Source organism: Petaurus breviceps, unplaced genomic scaffold (genome assembly GCF_028583685.1).
Source record: "Petaurus breviceps papuanus isolate PSGF00001 unplaced genomic scaffold, PetGlider_PUasm1.0 67, whole genome shotgun sequence".
Lineage (NCBI taxonomy): Eukaryota > Metazoa > Chordata > Mammalia > Diprotodontia > Petauridae > Petaurus > Petaurus breviceps.
The window spans coordinates 1,177,178-1,196,729 of record NW_027186446.1 but is presented as its reverse complement, the minus strand read 5'-3'; the positions used below and the strand labels follow the sequence as shown (position 1 = coordinate 1,196,729).

The 19,552-nt window shown below is 35.1% G+C and overlaps 1 long non-coding RNA gene across 1 annotated transcript in view; it reads right to left on the bottom strand.

Moving 5' to 3' along the window:
• Nucleotides 1-19,552, bottom strand: part of LOC138173905 (uncharacterized) — a 121,834-nt gene that overhangs the window by 91,230 nt on the left and 11,052 nt on the right. The gene's annotated exons all lie outside the window — the stretch shown is intronic.

Below are 19,552 nucleotides of genomic sequence, written 5' to 3'. Positions count from 1 at the left end.
AATAGTGCATTAACGTGCCTATCATTCTTCAACCCTTATAACAGTGCCTTTTTTTATCTTTTATTTCTTTTTTTCTTTCTTCTGTCTTTCTTTCCCTCTTTCTTTTTTTTTTCTTCCTTCTTTCCTTTATTCCCTCATTTCTTTTTTTTCTTTCTGGCAATTTGAAGGGTGTGAGATAAAAACTCCAGGGCTGTTTTGATTTCCATTTCTTTTATTAGAAGTAGTTTGGAGTATTTTTTCATATACTTCTGAACACTTTGCAATTCTCCTCTTGAGAATGGTTTGTTCATAGCCTTTGATCACTTATCTATTAGGAAGTTATTATTAATCTTGCATATATTTATCAATTGTTTATATATCTTGGATACTAAATCCTTATCAGAGAAATTTGATGAGATTATCCCCCCAATTGACCACTTTCTTTCTTATTCTAGATTCTATTCTAAATTCTGTCTATGTAGAAACTTTTTGTTTCATATGATAATCAAAGATATTTTGTCTTTTCTAATTGATTCACTCTTATTTGGTTAAGAATACATCTCCAATCTATAGCTGTGAGAATTATATAATCTGCTTCTCAGTTTTCACAAGGTTTTTTTTATCAAATAATTGTGAACATTAATCGGTAAGGGTATACCTAATTATATAAAATAAACATAAATGATACGGTAGATAAAGAAAAAGGATCAGTGTTTTTTTTTTAATCAAATAAATTTTCTGCCCTCCCTCCCCCACCTGTCCCAGGTAATGGATGTTTTCCACATTATCAAACATTGTTTCAAACAAAAATTTCCTATTGCTTCTGATCTCACTTGTCCAGTCTGTTTCATTGAGCTATCTCTCTACTTTTAAACCAATAACAAAATTTTGATGATTATTATTTTACAAGACATTTGGAAGTCTTGAAGTGCTATTTCCTCTTCATTCCTACTTCTTTTCATCATTTCTCTATATATTCTAGATATTTTGATTTTCTAAATGAATTTTATTATTTTATCAAGTTCTATGAAATATACCCTTCATAATTTGACCTGTATAGAATTAAAAGTATAAATTAATTTTTATAGTATTATAATTTTTATTATATTGGCATAGCCTGACCACATCACCTTGCTGACCCCTGCCCCCACCCCCCAAAAAAAGTCCTGACCATAAAAAGTTTCTATGGTGACATGGAAGCTTAAGACAAAATCACAGAGAAAGATAAAGACTTGAACATATCTATGTGCAAAAACTCAAAAGAAAAATGCAGAGGACACAAATTGGACATGAAAAATAATGGGAAAAAATGTGAGTAATGCAAGAAAAATATGAAAAAAATTAATAGGTTGGTAAAAGAGGCACAAAAATTACTGAAGAAAATAGTTCCTTAAAAATCAGAATTGGCCAAATGGTGAAGGATATACAAAACCCCACTGAAGAAAATAACTCTTTAAAAATTGGAATTGGACAAGTAGAAGCCTATTACTTCATGGGACATCAATAAACGATAAAACAAACTCAAAAGAATGGACGATGAAAGAAAATGAGAAATAGTTTATAGGAAAAACAACTGACCAAAAAAATAGATTGAGGAGAGATTATTTAATAATTATTGAAGTACATGAAAGCCATGGCTTAAAAAAAGAGGCTAGCCATCATAATTCAAGAAATTATAAAGGTAAATTGTCCAAATAACTTAGAACCAGCAGATAAGTAGAAGTTGAAGAGTATATATATCACCTCTTGAAAAAGATCTCAAAATGAAAATTCCTTGGAAGATAATAGCAAAACTCCAGAGCTCTCAGGTCAATAAGATAATACTTTAAGTAATGAAAAAGGAAGAATTCAAATACCATGGAGCCATGGGTAGGTTTCATTTACAAGATTTAGTAACTATTAAGTAGTGGAGGACTTAGAATATGATGTTCCAGAAGGCATAGGAACTAGGGTTAAAACAAACAATAACTTACACAGAAAAACAGAGTATAATTCTTTAAGGGTGAAAATAATAGCTATTGAAACAGAGAACTTTCAAGAGAATTAATGAAAAGACCAGAACTAAATAGAAAATATGACATTCAAACACAAGACTTAAAAGAAGCATGAAAAGGTAAATATGATTCAGAAATCAGGACTTTTCTTTTCTCTTTTTTTTTTGCTTTTTGAAGGGGGGAAGGTAGGGCAATTGGGGTTAAGTGACTTGCCCAAGGTCACACAACTAATTTTGTGTTAAGTGTCTGAGGCCAGATTTGAACTTAGGTCCTCCTGACTCCAGGGCCGATGCTCTACTCACTGTGTGACCTAGACACCCCTAATTGGGACTTAAGAAAGGTTAAATTGTTTCATTTTTATATGAAGAGATAATAATACATGTAACACCTAAGCACTTTATCATCTTTAGGGTACTTAGAAGGAATCTACTTAAACAGAGGGCATAGATGTAAGTGTGTTATGTTGGAAAGATCTCAAAAGAAAAAAAATGGAAGAAGAAAAGGAGATGCACAGAGAGAAGAGAGAAGAAAGAAAAAAAAATCATCTCACATGAAAGACATGCATAAAGAAGAGTTTTAAGAATATATGGGGAAAGGGGAAGTAAAATAAACAATGCCTGAACCTCCCTGTCATCAAAACTTTTTCAAAGAGGAAAGGATACACGCACAAACACATACACACACACACACACAAGCACACACACAGTTGGATATAGAAATCAATTTTGCCCAAAAGGGGGGGGGGGTGTAAATGGAACATAAATAAAGGAGGCAGTATTCAGAAGCAAAGCAGACTTTTGAGGACAGAACAGGGTAAAAATTTAGAAGGATAAATACAAGAGAATGGAATGTAGGGAAATACACAGTTACAATCATAACTGTGAATGTGAATGGAATGAATTCATCAATAAAACAGAATAGGATAACAGAATGGACTAGAAACCAGAATCCAAAAAAATATTGTTCACAGGAGACACACTTGAAACACAAAAACACAGAGAGAGTTAAATAAAGGACTGGAGCAGAATTAGTGATTCTTTAGCTGAAGTAAAAAAGGTAGAGGATGCAATCATGATATCAGACAAAGCAAAAGCAAAAATAGACCTAATTAAAAGAGATAATCAAGTAAACTACTTTTGTTAAAAGGAAAAATAAACAATAAATTAATATAAAAAATGAACCTATATGCATTAAATGTCACAATATTCAAATTATTGAAGGAAAAGGTAAATAAGTTACAGGAGAAAATAGACAGCAAAATTATGTAGGGAGTGGGATTCAATTTTCCTCCTCTCGGTGCTAGAAGTTTCAGAATAGTTAAAGATTATAAACATCTGGAGAAAATTGAATGAGAATAGAAAAGAATATACCTTTTTCTCAACTGTACATGGTATCTGCACAAAAATAACCATGTGTTAGTGCATAAAAACCTCACAAACATGCAGAAAAGCAGAAATAGTAAACGCACCTTTTTCAGACTGTAATAAAATAAAAATTAATTCAATAATAAAGCTTAGAAGAATAGATTAAAATTTAACTGGAAACTAAATAATCTTACCCTAAAGAAGGAGTTGGTCAAATAGCAAACCATAGGAACAATTAGCCATTTAGTTAAAGAGAATAACAAAAATGAGATGAAATATCAATATGTGTGGGATGCAGCCAAAGCAATATTTGGGGAAAATTTGTATCCAAATACATCAATAAAAGAGAAGAAGCAGTTCAACAAACTAGGCATGCAATCAAAAAAAAAACCCTAAAAAAAACAAATTAAAAATCCCCAATTAAACACCAAAATAAAAATCATGAAAATCAAAGGAGAGATTAACAAGATTTAAAGTTAAAATAGCTTTGAAGTAATAAATAAAACAAGGATCTGGTTTTATGGAGTAAAAAATAAATGAAATAGATAAACTATTGGCCCCTTTGGTTTTTTTTATATAAAAAGAAAGAAGAAAACCAAATTATCCACTATCAAAAGTGAAAAAAAGTGAATGCACAACTCATGAAGATTAAAATAAAGCAATTAGTACCACTATTTTGTCCAGTTATATGCCATTATAGTTGACAAGTTAAATGAAATGAATTAATATTTACAAAAAAATAAACTTCCTAGGTTATCAGAAGAGGAAAAACAATACTTAAATAACTGTATCTGAGAAAAGAAAATTGAACAAGCTACAAATGGATTCCCAAAGGAAAAAAGAAACCAGTACCAAATGGATTTATAACTAAATTTTACCAAACCTTTAAAAGATAATCCCAATATTATATAAACTGTTCGAAAAAAATGGGGAGGAGGAAATCTTATCAAATTCCTTTTATTTCAAAAACACATTTTTGATATGTAAATCAGGGAGAGCAAAAATGGGGGGGGGGGAGTAGATCAACTTTCCCAATGAGTATTGATGGGGAAAATTTTAAATTAAACACTAGCAAGGAGATTATAGCAACATACCACAAAGATTATACCCTTGGACAAGACTGGATTTAAACTAGGAATGCAGGGTTGGTTCAACTTTAGGAAAACTATAGGCTTAATTGACCATATTGATAAGAAAAACAATAAAAACCACTTGATTATATCAATAGAGGCAGAAAAACTTCTGACCAAATGCAATAATCTTCCCTATTAAAAACACTAGAAATAGGAACAAATGGAACTCTTCTTAAAATTACCTTAGTTTTACCAATTTTAGTAGTATTTTAAAAGAACTAGCTTTTAGTTTTATTTCTCATTTTGTGGGTTTTATTTCTACTCTATCTATTTCTCCTCTAATTTTAATATCTCTTCTTTTATCTTATTTTAAATTTATTTATTTGTTGGCTTCAAATTTTAAATGCAAATTTCATAATAATCTTCTTTTTCTATCATAGGTATACAATTTTTCCCCTATTACTCTAACTACATCTCAGATATTTTAGTACATTGGTTCATAACTATTATTTCATTTTACATAGTTATTAATTGTGTTTATGATTTGTTCTCTGATGCATTCATTATTTGAAATTTCATTTTAAAGTGTCCATTTAGATCTATATATTTTGCTTGTAGTCCCTGAAGCAACTTCTATTTTTATTGCATCATAGTCTGTAAAGGATGTATTAACTATTTTTGCCTTTTAAATTTGTTTACAATATCTCTATGCCAAATGGTAAATTTTTGGGAAAGTTCCATATAGTTCTGGGAATATGTATATTCTTTTGCAGTCTCATTCAGAAGATAATATATACCTTTTGGAGAAAGAAAAGGCAAACAACTCTAGTATCTTTGCCAAGAAAACCCCATAAGGGGTCATGAAGAGCTAGACACGACTAAACAAAGCAGCAAACAGCATATATCTTTTAACCCTAGTTTCTCCAGCAATTTGTTCAGTTCCATCTTGTCCCTTTGTCTTTCTTTCATATTTATCCAAAACTTAGAGAGGGATATTCAAATGGGCGTTATTGCATTACTGTTCATGTTCAAAAGCTCAATGTTTCCTTTATGAATTTGGACACTAAAACATATATTTAGATATGTATATATATATGTATGCATATATGTGTAGGTATGTATGTTACTCATATGTTGTCTCTCATTTCATTCAGCCTAATAGTGGTTACTTCTTTATCTCTATTTTTTGAATGTTTTGTTAGATATTGTGATTACAACTCTTATTTCTCATTCACTTGATGCATAATAATTTTTCTATTCCTTCAGTTTTATGTATAATTTTTATTAATATGTTTTTATAAGTAGCAGATTATAGTTTTGTTTTCTTATCCAATCTGTCACTTTTTAATTTTATAAGATTGTTTTATCTATTCATATTTAAAATAATGAGTTAGGTTTATATTTTCCTCCATCACTCTCTAATATTGGGGGAGGGGGTGAGTTGTATTTTTCCCCTCATAATACTATGTTCTTTTGGTTATTTTACCTTAATCTTTTTTTTTAAGTTAGCTCTTCCCTTCACCCTGGATCATCTCTTCTCATTTATTACCCCTTTCCCTTTGGGTTTTTGCTTACTAATTCCTTTTTCTTGCCTGCTTTTATAGAGTTATATAATTTTCCCCTACCTTTTTTTTTAATCTCTCACTTAGTCACATGAATTCTCCCCTTCTCTTTTCCCCTTCAAATAGTTCATTTTTTTATTTCATTTTTGTGCCCCTTTCCAAAAATTAATTTCTTTCACTCTCTTCATTATCCATTCTTTCTTTCTGTATCCTTTATACTTTGATTCTCTGATTCATAACCCTTATAATTATCTAGTTTCTCTCTATTCTCTGAATTGCACATGCAATCAAAGTTTCTAAAGTATCTAGGTTAACTTCTCTAGTTTCTGCTACTGCTTTATAGAGATCGCCTCTCAGATTTCCCTTTTCCATTAACCTTCAATCCCACAATAATGTTAATTATTGCAGGTAGAGACCCCTCTGGTAGGGACTCTCATCCATAAATCCCTGATTAATGTACCCCCAAAAGCAAATTATACTATCCCCCAGCATCACTTTCCTTTATTTGCCTCAAAATTCCTTCCCTCAAGTCCATACACTTCCATTGCCAGTTGTCTCCAGGAGTGCCAACTTTCCCCCTCCCAAATTAGCATAAGTGAACTTTTCAAGCATCAAATCCCACAGACCACACCTAGTTAAACATTATCATTTCCCTTCATAAACTATGTCTCTTTCACTAACAGGAACATTCGTCAGTGGAATCCCCTCCCATCACTAAAGCAAACCCTCATTTTTTTCTGCCTCTTTTCAAGTCTCTTCCCCTTCAATGCCCTTCATCATGAAATTGTCACTACTCATTACTTTTTCAGATCCTGTCTCTTACTTGGCTGGTCCTGTGGAGTCAGTCAGTCAACTAGAATGTAGTAAGTATCCACTATGTGCCAAGCATTATGCTAAGCCCTTCGCGATGCAAAGAATGGCAAAAGACAAGCCATTCACAATTCTTCATTGTACAGTATTGCCGTTACTGTGCATAATAGTCTCCTGGCTCTGCTCACTTCACTTTACATCAGTTCATGTAAGTCTTTCCAGGTTTTTCTGAAATCATCCTGTTTGTCATTTCCTATAGTGCAATAATCACAATCACATACCACAGTTTGTTTAGCCATTCCCCAATTGATGGACATCTCTTTGATTTCTAATTCTTCGCCACCACAAAAAGAGCTGCTATGAGTATTGTCATACATGTAGGTTCTTTTTTCTTGTTTTCATATTTTTGATATATAGACCTAGAAGTGGAATTGCTGGATCAAAGGGTATACACAGTTTTATTCTCCTCTGGGCATAGTGCCTAATTGCTCTCCAGAATGGCTGGATCAATTCACAACTCCATCAACAGTTTTCCCACATACCTCCAACATTTGTCGTTTTCCTTCTTCGTCATATTAAGTAATATGACAAATGTGAGATGGATCTCAGAGTTGTTTTAATTTGCATTTTTCTAATCAATGGTGATTTAGAGCAATTTTTCAAATGATTACATATAGCATTGATTTGTTTGAAATTTTATTCTTATCTTTTGACCTTTTATCAATTGGGGAATGACTTGTATTTTATAAATTTGAATCAGTTTTCTATATGTTTGAGAAATGAGGTCTTTATCAGAGATACTTGTTGCAAAATTGTTTCTCACATTTCTGCTTTCCTTTTAATTTTGGTTGTATAAGTGACAACATTTCTAAAAACAGATTTCCTGACCTATTAACCCCTTTTGACCTTGACAACCATATCTAATTTTCTTTTTATTGTTTTATTAACCCCCTTCTTTTTATGTCAAGTCCTCTCTTTACACATTCTGATGAAACATTAATAGTTATCAAACAGATCACAGTTCTTATAAAACTACTAAAAACTATGCACCCATTGTGTAAGTTGACTCAGATTGGAAATGAAAGTTATTTTTTCACTTAAAAAATCAGAACAAGACTCAGGCATAGATTGAATGAACAGGTATGGAATTTTCATACTTAGAAATACATATTGTGACATTTCTAAATGCAAGGAGAAATCACCTTAAGGAAGCTATTAATGAAAAAAAATCACATGGGAATGTTAATTTCATTTTTTGAAAAGGTATATAGAAGAGTATCTATTGAGGCCTCAACAATTACAAGAAACATAAATCATATTATTATGGAATCAAGATAAGTAAAAACTACAAATATTTCAAAACAGGAGCTTGAAGACATATTTAGTTGGGTTTCCAGAAAAAGTTTAAAAGGAAAAATGTCATTAAGGTTTTGTTATTCTTTTTTAAAGCATAATTTTATTGATATTCTCTGACATTTCATCACCTGTATTTCCCAATGTATACTTCCCCATACCTCTTCCAGAGAGCCATCCCTTATAACAAATTATTCAAAAGAGATTTAAAAAAAAACAGTTCTGGGGCAGCTAAGTGGTTCAGTGAATTGAGCACTGGCCCTGGAGTGAGGAGGATTTGAGTTCAAATCTGACCTCAGAAACTTGACACACTTACTAGTCATGTGACTTTGGGCAAGTCACTTAACCCCAATTGCCCTGCAAAAAGCAAAAAAACCAAAACAGTTCAACAAGACAACAACAATGGGAAAGTAAAGCACAGGAAAGATGTCTTCAAGGCTGTGAATCTAAGTGACTAGAAGGATGGCAGTGCCTTAGAAAGAATTAGGGAAACCTGTAAGAAGGGTGAATTTGGGGGTGGAACAGGAGCAGTGACAGAACCTGGGTTTGAATCGTGACTCTGACTTCAGATCCCAGGTTGTTTTTACAGTTCCATGCTTCCATTTTTGTTGCTCATGCCCTCAAAATGAGATACCATCTTGTTCACATCTTGCTTTCATCATGAGTCTCCTCTTTGGTAATTTCATCTGCTTCCATAGGTTCAATTATCAACTCTATTCAGATAATACCCAAATATGTACATGCAGCTCTAATCTCTTCCAAATATATCAACAACTAACCTCTAGACACCTCCATATAGGTGTCCTATCTACATATCAAACTCAAAATATCCAATATAGAACTCTCTCCACCCCACCGATTAAAAAAATCTCCATCCTAACTTCTCTATTTTTCTTTAGGGCACTTCCATCCTTCCAGTCAAACAGCTTCACAACCTTGGAGATATACTTCTTCCTTTCCTTTATCCCCACTCCAATTGCAAATCAATTGCTAGTCTTGCTGATTCTATCTGCACAACATCTATTCCCTTCTCTTTACTCATATGACCACTATCCTAATTAATAATACTAGCTAACATTTATATAATTATGTGCCAAGCACTTGTGCTACCCACTTTACCATTATTATTTCATCTGATCCTCACAACAACCCTATCAGGCAGGTTATCACCCATTATCCCTATTTTACTGATGAGGAAATTGAGGCCAAAAAAGGTTAAATGACTTGTCCTGGGTCACACAGCTAGTAAGTGCCTGAGACTAGAGTTGAATTAAGGTCCTCCAAACTCCAGGCTCAACATTCTACTCACTTAGCCAACTTAGCTGCCCTCTTTACTTCTCACTTCAATAAATTTCCCTTAATAGTTTCTCAGTCTTTTCCCTTTCCCACAGAACCACCAAAATCTATTCACAGACTGCTTCGGGGTTCATAGACCCCAGATTGAGAACACCTTTCCCAAAGGAAGCTTTTCCTGATTTCCCAAATTGTTAGTGCTTTCTTTGCAAGTAATCTTTTATCCACTTGTATGTGATTTCCCTCAGTAGTATACAGATTCTTTGAGAACAGAAACTTCTTCACTTTTGTCTCTCTACCCACAGAGTCTGGCATAGCTCTTGCACCTAATAATTGGTTAATAAATGTTTGTCAAATTTAATGGGCTTAATTCCTTCAACACATGATTAAGCACCTATAGAGTGGAAAGTATATGCAAATTGACTTATATCTTTATCAGAATCTGTAAATCTAGATAGTGAGGTTGTCTAGAACCTCATCTAGAGTTAGAATCTCGTCAGAAGAGAAGTTTTATAGATATTCAATCAATTAATACCATTGAATGAGTTGACTATTTGAAAAATGTACTTGGTCATGCAAGTTACTCAGTTAATCAAGTCATGTTCAAGAGTTAGAGTTCAGGAAAGTAATGTATAAGTCATGGTCTCTGCCTTCAACAATTTTGTAATTCTGTTAAAAGGACAGGAGAGTATAAATAACAATAGTAGAATACCACAAATTGATGTTATCTATCCTCAACTACTCCTGCCCTACAGCAAGACAATATTTTTACTTCTCCATAATTAATTCTCTAGCTCACTCCCCCAAAAACGTTTCCAATATATTCTCTCCTCTAGTATCCCATACCATTTCCTCCTCCCTTCCTCCTGCCCCACATCAGCCAATGACCTGACCTCATACCTTACTGAGAAAATAGAGACCACTTAAAGTAGGATCTCTCTACTGCCCTTCTCTATTTATCTGAGCTCCTCTACATCATCCCTCATTCTCTTCTTAATTTTTGGATGAAAAGGTGACCCTTCTTCTTGCCAAAACCAACCCTTATAAGTGTATCCTTGATACCGTAACTCCCCATCTTCCTCAGCAATTTGTCTTCACAATCATCCCCTTTTTTCTTTCTAATCTTCAATCTCTCCCTGTCCACTGGTGTGTTTGTTGCTGTTGCCTACCAATATGTCCAAATATCCCTATCCTTAAAAACCCTCACCTTCCTCTCCTGCTATCATTCTATATTTCTTCTACCTTTCAAAGCCAAACTATTAGAAATGTCTGTCTCTGCTCATAGCTTCTACTTCTCCTTTCACTCAATTCTCAATCCCTAGTGATCTTTATCATTGAATTGAAGCTTCTCTCTCCAGAGCTACCACTACTTTATTAATTGCCAACTCTGGCAATTTTTCTCATTTTTCTCCACCCTTCTGTAACATGTAACATTACTGACATCCTCAAATCTCTCTTCTGGGCTGTTCTCTCTTAGTTTTCCTCCTACCTGTTTGACCAGTCATCTTCATTTTCTTCTGCTGATTTCTCTCGAAGGCTCTGTCCTAGGCTCTCTTCTGTACAATCTCTATACTCTATCACGTCGTCAGCTGCCAAGGGTTTGACTATGATCTCTAGACAGATTAGTCTTTCTTTAGCTCTCTCTTTTGAATTCTAGTCCTGTACCTCCAAATATTAGATATTTCAAACTGGACACAACTAAAATTCACCATGTTCCAAACTGAACACATTTTATTTCCTACCAAACTCATTCTTCTCCCAAATTTCTCTAAAACTCTCAAGGGCACCACCATCTTTCTAGTCACCCATATTCACAACCTCACTGTTATCCCTCACTCTTATCACCCAACATGCCTGATCCATTGCCAGATGTTTTTGTTTCATTCTCCACATCTTTTTTTTTGTCCATCCCCTTCTCTCTGCTTCTACAGTCATCTTACATATAAGGCAGTTGAAGTTTAGAGAAGTTACATGATGTGCTCATAATTATAGAAATGTTAGTAATCAGACTCAGGAGAAATTGATTTCATGTCTCTTTTCTACATTCCAGGCTCCACTAATGCAACCCCTAATACAGACACATGAAAGGAATTTTGTAGTGTTTTTTTTTTTTAATGCCAAACTTAAACAAGTTTTAAGTATCAGAAAACTTAAGTTGATGTCCTGGTGTTGATATTAGCATTGCCCCTCCAAGACTGTCTTCTCATCTATAAAATGGGAATGATAATCACACTAGTTACCTAACAGGATTTCTGTGAAGTAGATTTTTTTTGCAAACAAGTGTGTAAATATAGTATAGGCATACACAATATATGCACATATGTGCATATACATAGTACATATATATGTATATATACATATGTGTCAGGAGGAAGGTAAAAATCAAAGAAGAGAGGTTAAAAAGTAATAATGATAATCATAATTATGAGATACATATGTAGAAAATGCATGCTACCAAGGCAACTCATACCTCTGTCCCTACTGAATGTCCTCTCTCGTCAAAGCGTCCTCAAACAGAGGATCAGTGTCTTCTCCAGAAAGGTTCTGGGAATCCTGGATCTGCTCATTTCTTCAGGTCAACCTTCTGGACCTACTTTCTGCTGTGTATGCTGTCTTCCACTCAGCAAATGAGAATGATAAGGATAAGGATACAGAGAGGAACTGTATTTCACTCTTACAGGAAACTCCTAGGTAAGGAAATGTCTTCTATAATAATAATAATAATAAGCTTAGAGTCAGAAAATTGAAGTAAGTCCAAATATTAGCTTGGATTCTTACTAATTGTGTGAAGTTTAGCAGGTAACTTTGCCTTTGAGCTTCCATTGCCTCAATTATAAATTGGGAGTAATACCTGCCATCCTTAACTTACAGGACGTTTCTTTTGCCCACATGTAGTGCCTCTTTCTGGGTGTATTCCCCTCTCAACTCTGAATCTGCAGATTGAGTCCCCTAGGAGATGACAACCCCAGATTCAAAGTTCTCTATACAACCTGCTTTTCTAAAAATATAGCTCATGAGATCTCACCATCCTATTCACCTTTAGCAATGAATCAGTTGAAACAATTAGCTTACAGAACATGCATTTACTAAAATGGCATAATATGAATAGTAGTACCAGAGGATTCCTTTCATAAGCCTGAGATACAATCTCCCACAAAACCCCACAGCATCAGTGGGAAGAGTAAGTACACGTATAATTATCCTTTTATAATTAGTAGAGAAGCACATATGTAGGAAATACAGACAACCAAGGCAACTCACACTTCTGTCCCTACTGAATCCTGATGTCCTTTCTCTTGTCAAAGCATCCTCAAACAGAGGATCAGTGTCTTCTCTAGGCAGATCACTGTTCTGGGAATCCTGGACCTGCTGATTTCTGCAGGTCAACCCTCTGGACCGACTTTCTTCTGGGTATGGTGTTCTCTACTTAGCAAGTAGAAAACTGTTGACTTTGGTCCTGACTTCCAGATTTCAAAAACATGCCTCAATTACAGTTTCTCCTGGAATTTTCTTTAGCACCATGGGCCTACTCACCCAAGAATATCTAACTATTCCTGCAGCCTTCTTAATCTGTAATAGCCTTCCACCAGGTTGGCCCCTCCTCCCATTAGTGAGTTTTTCTTGGGTCTTCCATTTTTAATGGGCCCAGGCTGGCCAGCTTTTACTCCTTTCCCAGAACTACTTATGACTTCTAGACTTCAAAACTTGTATTTTTGTACCAGGTGCCCTCCTTCCCATCCATCTCTCTCTACCTACAACTTTTTGGTTCCATTGTGTGTGTTTTCTTCTTACAGTAGAATTTAGGCTCCTTGAGTGAGTGTCTTTTTGCTTATATTTGTAATCTCTGAGTTTAGCATAATGTTTGGCACAGAGTAAGCATTTAATAAATGCTTGTTTCCTTCCTTCTACTGCAACATGCTATTTCAATGGTAGAGAGAGGGTGAAAGAAGAGAGAAATGACCCCAACATACTCTACAAGAGGTATTAAGGAAAAGAAAGATTCTTTTTCAATAATTATATTCTTCCAACATAGTTATCTCCATTAGAGATCAGCTGCCAGGGATGATCCCCTGGACTGACACTTCTCTCTGCTCACTAGAGAGCTGTCTAGTTTTCTATTTTTGTTTTTGTTTTTAGCAACCAGTGTCATAGCTGACCAATCAGCCATCCAAAGACTAACTGGCATCTAATTCTATCACATTTGATTGAGTACCTTCTTTATTCCCCATAAAAGAGTGAACAAATATTTATAATTCTTTATAAACTCCAAATAGGCCACTCCCCTTACATTCTACGTAAAGGTCACTCAGTGTGGCCATTCAGTGATTGAAAAAGGCAAAATCTTATATGGGCTTTATCCTACACTTTAAAAATATATTTTAAATCCCTGCAATTTCATCACCATGAGCCACTACTCCATCGGCCCAGTTCCCCATTCCTCCCCACCTTGTCAAAGAGTTTCTTTCAGTGTAATAGTTAAACACTTAATAATAGGGGTGAGTAGGTGGTGCAGTGAATAGAGCATTGGCCCTGGAGTCAGTAGGACCCGAGTTCAAATCCAGCTTCAGACACACAACACTTACTAGCCATGTGACCTTGTATAAGTCACTTAGCCCCAATTGCCCTGCCTTTCTCCCTCCAAAAAGCAATAATAATAATAACAATAATAGAATTGTCATTCTTTTAGAAACTCTCTGTACCCAGTTGTTTTAGGCCTTCAATGATAGGCCCACAGTATACCCCTAGTCCTGTATTCAAAGATTTTATTAATTGCTAAGACCTGTCAAAGCCTATGTTCCATTAATGGTTTCTAAGAACTTAAAGTTTCTCCTACATTAGTGAAGACATGGTTATTCTGAGAATCATACAGGATACTAGGTATTAAAACTTTTTTAAAATTCTAAAATTAAAAATAAACTTAGTAGTAATAGTACTAGTAATAAATTTATGTAAGGATGGTAGCAACTGATATCACAGACATCATTCTCATTAGAGGGGAGTGTGTGTCTATGTGTGTGTGTCTATGTGTGTGGTCATTTTTTTAAAGTACTTTGGGAAGAAGACAAGAAAAAACAGAAGGTAGCACCCACCCAGAAACACCTGGCCGTGTAACCTTGAGCAAGTTACTTAACCCCAATTGCTTAGGGGCGGCCAGGTGGCACAGTGGGGCCAGTGACACTGGCCCCAGAGTCGGGATGACCTGGGATCGAATCTGGGCTCTTATACTTAGTACCACACCCAGAAATGACCGTGTAACCTTGAGCAAGTTACTTAACCCCAATTGCTTTAAAAAAAAAACAGAAGGAGGAAATGATGGGGGAGAAAAATTTGTTTATGCTATAAGGAAGGTATGTGTAGGCTATCTTGAATCTGGGTCTTGAGTTGAATCTTGAGAAATTATTTAGTTGAGTAAATCAATCAAGTTACTCTATTCCATTTAAAATCAGTGATAAAATGCTATGACACATTAACCAGGTAACATATCAATTAGTCACTAACAGGCTTTAGGTTCACTAAGAAACCACTCCTTTTCTTTTTTTTTTTTTAAGAAACCATTCTTGATCAACTTGAGCAATGTTGACCAGAATTGTCTTTTGATTGGGCAAAGAGATAAATCCTTAAAAAATATATTTCACTGAGTTCATAAATGTCAAGAGAAGAGTATTTATCTAAGACTTCTTGGAAAAACTGCATTTTGAGAATTATGGAGGAGTTATAGGGTAGAAATTATTGAAAGCACAGAAAGAAAAGCACAAGGTGTGAACACGGATAACAATTTGTACAAATCTGGTTTGTGTGCCTTCTGGTATCCTTCATCTTATTGCAAGTTGTCTTCATTAATCTCTCCACTGTACTTGATGTCTTTATGATAGCAGAGACTGTCAATTTATGGGCTGAGTGAAAAGCAGTGGATAAGACTTGTAATTGGGAAACATAACAAGTATCTTTGAGTACATGAAAGGATATTCTATTTTTTGTTTTTTTTGTTTGCTTTTTTGGAGAGGGGAAGGTAGGGAAATTGGGGTTAAGTGACTTGCCCAAGGTCACATGGCTAGTTTTGTGTTAAGTGTCTGGGGCTGCATTTGACCTCAGGTCTTCCCAACTCTAGGGCCAGTGCTCTTTTCACTGTGCCACCTAGCTATCCCCAGTTATTCAATTTTTTAATCATTAGACTTTAATAGGTGAGATATTCAACAACCTATACAACTGGACCAAATGACCTTTTGAGAATCTTTCTAAAGTAATAAAATTTGGAGGAAGTAGATGTGAGATTTCACTGATGTAAGGAACTACCAGTTTGAAGACTCCTTTTACCAATACAGATCAGCACCTATTATGCAGCTTATGTCATAAAGAGTTAACTCTATGGAGCAACTTGAAGTTAAAAGTAACTTGCCCAGTCACACAACCAATATGTGTCAGAGACAGAACTCATACCTGGGTTTTCCTGCTACCAGAGTCAGCATTTTTCATCACTGCCTCTCAATAATAATAACAAATCATATTTATATAAATGTTAAGCTTCACAAAGCAGCAACCCTACAAGACAGAAAATGTATGTTAGTATTGCGATTTCATAGCTGAAAAACTGAGGTTCTGAAGGATTGTTTTTTACCCAACTATTAAGTGGCTTAGATAGGATATGAACCCACGACTCTGCACCAGCCAAGTGCTGCATCCATTGGGCTATGCTGTCATCCAGAAAACTTACAACAAAGAATTTCAAAAATGCTTTCACAAATAGTCATTGCACTTTGCTGTTACTAAGCCTTTCATGAAAAAGGTAGGTTTGACCTTCAAAGACAATTTAAATGGCCTTAAAAAAAAAAGAACACACTGTAAGCTTCTATAAACTAATGTGCTGCTTTCTGCTTTCCTCTGGGTTGTATAGGTAGCCCATCAAAGTCAGCAAGGAAGTTGGAGTAATGGATTTCAAAGTCAAGAATCTAATGCAAATCCAAGTATTTGCTTATACACTCTCTGAAGTCTCCACAGATTAAGTTTAGAAGTATTTTCATAGATCATATCTACATAATCTAATAGAGATGATTTCAGGAATAGAGTAGCTGTTTCCAGAGATGTCGTTGGGCAAACATTGTTTTCCAATAACATGAATGAAGCTTATGTTTTTGTTTAAGTTCTTTTAAAAAAATTATCCAATTTATAGGACAACGTGGAGGAGTTATTAATAATATTTCACCTCTGTAAAAAGGTCTTTATCTTGATAGTAATGGGAGAGAAATGGAAGATTCAGAGGATAAGGGAGTCCCATCTCTGTTAAACTTGTATATCATAATTGACTTTGTTAAAGGACATTTCAGTATTGGGAGATTCAGATCTAGTGTCAGCTTAATGCATCAGCTATATCAGGATTCGCTTGTTTAAATATTTCATTTCCAAAGGAGCTTTGGGCTCATAAGTTCATCAAGACCCACCCTTCTCTGACTGAAATGAATTCTCCCCTTCAATCAATTACACCCATGACTTGAAATAAATGAAGTCCTTATTCCTTCTCTTAACAATAGAACTGGTGCTGTCATATTATTTATTACCATCAAATTATGCCAGGCAATGGTGGAATTTTCTCACCATAATAAGTTGTCTTTAAGGGGCATACATTGAAAACACCATTTGCCCTTTTTATTCAGGTGTAAAAAATGCCAAATTGTGTCAGGATGTTTTATGGAAGATTTAGTATATTTGTACACATGTCCATATTCATTCTGCTACCTATGGGTATAAAATAAAGGAAAAGTGAATATTTGTTGATGTTAACAATAATAGCTCATATGTAAGTAGCATTTTTATACTATTAACTTAATTCTTGAATAGTGTAAGAGTTTTCAAAGTACTTTTCTCACAAGAAGCTTATGATAGGTATTTCATGTATTTTTTTTTCTCATTTTACAAACAAGGAGCTGAACATCAAAAATAGGAAATACCTTTACAAAAAAAAACTAGTTTATTTCACAGCTGGAATTTGAATGACAATCCCAATGTCTTTCCAACTATACTATAAAGCTGTTTTACATAAATACTGTGTTCATTGTACTCATACACACGTACACACACACACATCATCCCCTTTCTCTAATTTATGATCTCCCCCTTTCTATCAGTTAACTCCCCACTATTCACAAACATGTCCATCACCCCATCCTTAAAAAAAACTATTCACCAGATCTCATGCTAACCAGCTATCACCCTATATTTCTCCTCCCCCTTCTCAGCCAAATTATTTTATAAAATTCCATCTACACTGAGTGCCTCTACTTTTTTTTCTCACCCTCTTCTAAATCTTCTGCAATCTGTCTTTCCTCCTCATTCATTAGTTGAAACTGCTCTCCAAAGTCACTAGTATTCCCTTAATTGCCAAATTGAATGACCTCTTCTCAATCCTCACCATCTTGAAATCTCTGTACCCTTGACACTGTTGAACGCTTTTGCCTCCAGTATCCTCCTGCCTCTTCAGGTTCTCTGACTCTCCTCTTTCTTGGCACTCCTATCTGAGTGAAAGTACTGGTCATTCTTCTGGTCCCTTCTGAACTATTGTACTTACTTGTAAGAGTGACAGTTTAGGAAGGATATTAACAGAAGGAGCTTGAAAGTGGCCACCAACATGGCCTGTTATTTTCATGCAGATTGGATCAAGGAACAGAGGATGTTTAACCTGGAGAAGAGAAAACTGTCCAGGGACATGATAAATCTCTTCAAATATTGGAAGCATGATTATATAGAACACATTCCCTATTTGTTTCCAGAAGACAGAACAAAGGGCAACTGAGTGCGAATTACAGGGAAACCAATTTTGATTTAATGAAAGGGAAGATGTCCTAGAAAACAAAAAGCTGCTCTGGAGGTAATGAGTTCTCTGCTACTACAGGTGTTCGAGTAGAGGCGGGAAGACTCCACATCAAGGATGTCATGGAAGTGATTCATGCTTCAAATAGATGTTGGACTTAAGAATTTCTAAGGGCCCTTTGAACTCAAAGACTCAGGCCCTGTACACAGACATAAATGCTTCTCTGTTCTACTTCCTAACCTCTGACTACCTGGCTTCCTTCAAGACAGCCTCCTCTAGGAGGTCTTTACTGGTCTTAACTGCTAGTGACATCACCTCCGAGCTTTCCTTTCTTTTATTCTGTATTAATTTTGTGTGCACTGATTTATATTGGAGGTATAAATCTTCCGGTAGCAGGCAGCTCATTACCTCCAAAGCAGGCTTTTCTATTTGAGGACATCCTTACTTTTATTGAGACAAAAATCTGTTTCCCTATAATGTTCACACCTTTGTTCCTAATTCTGTCTTCTGGAGACAAACAAAGAAGGTGTTTTATATAATAATGCTTCTGATACTTGAAGGAACCTATCATATCCCTGGGAAGCCTTCTCTTACCCAGGTTAAATAGCCCATGTTTTTTAAATCTAATCTGCATGAAAATGATCCTCCACATTGGCCACCCCCTTTTAGGCCCCATTCTATTAATATTTCTTTTTTCTAAAATGTAACTCTCAGAAATGAGCATAAAATAGTTCAGGAGTGACCAGATGAAAACCAGCACTTTCATTCAGAAGGAGATCTCATGACACAGGATTTAGAACAGAAAAATTATATTCTGTGTTCTCTGTCACTCCCAGAAACCCACAGATCTTGACTCTCTTGAGAGGAAAGGAAGAGAGATAGTGACACAACAACCCTGCTGTGAGCTCTCCCCACCCAGCAGTTTGTTTTCAAGGACCCATATGATTAGTTAGCTTCACATAAATGATTGATCAGCCATCAAGGCCCTAATATCATTTTAACTTGCATTTTGTTTACTCTCTATTTGCCATCTTAAAAAAGTTTATGCAACATTCTTAGGCACTGCATATTTATCAAAGACTGGAGGTTAATGGGGATGCTCATGAAACCACAAGAAAACTAGACTTGCCTACTAAGTAGATTGGGTAAAACTGACATCCTGATTTTTGTCTGCATCTACTAGATTCTATGAATAAGGGAGCTGAAAATGACAAGTACCTTCAAACCTTGATTCATGGGAATATAGAGGGAAGAAAGAGGAAAGAGAAAGGAGGGTGTGTGTGTGTGTGTGTGTGTGTGTGTGTGTGTGTGTGTGTGTGTG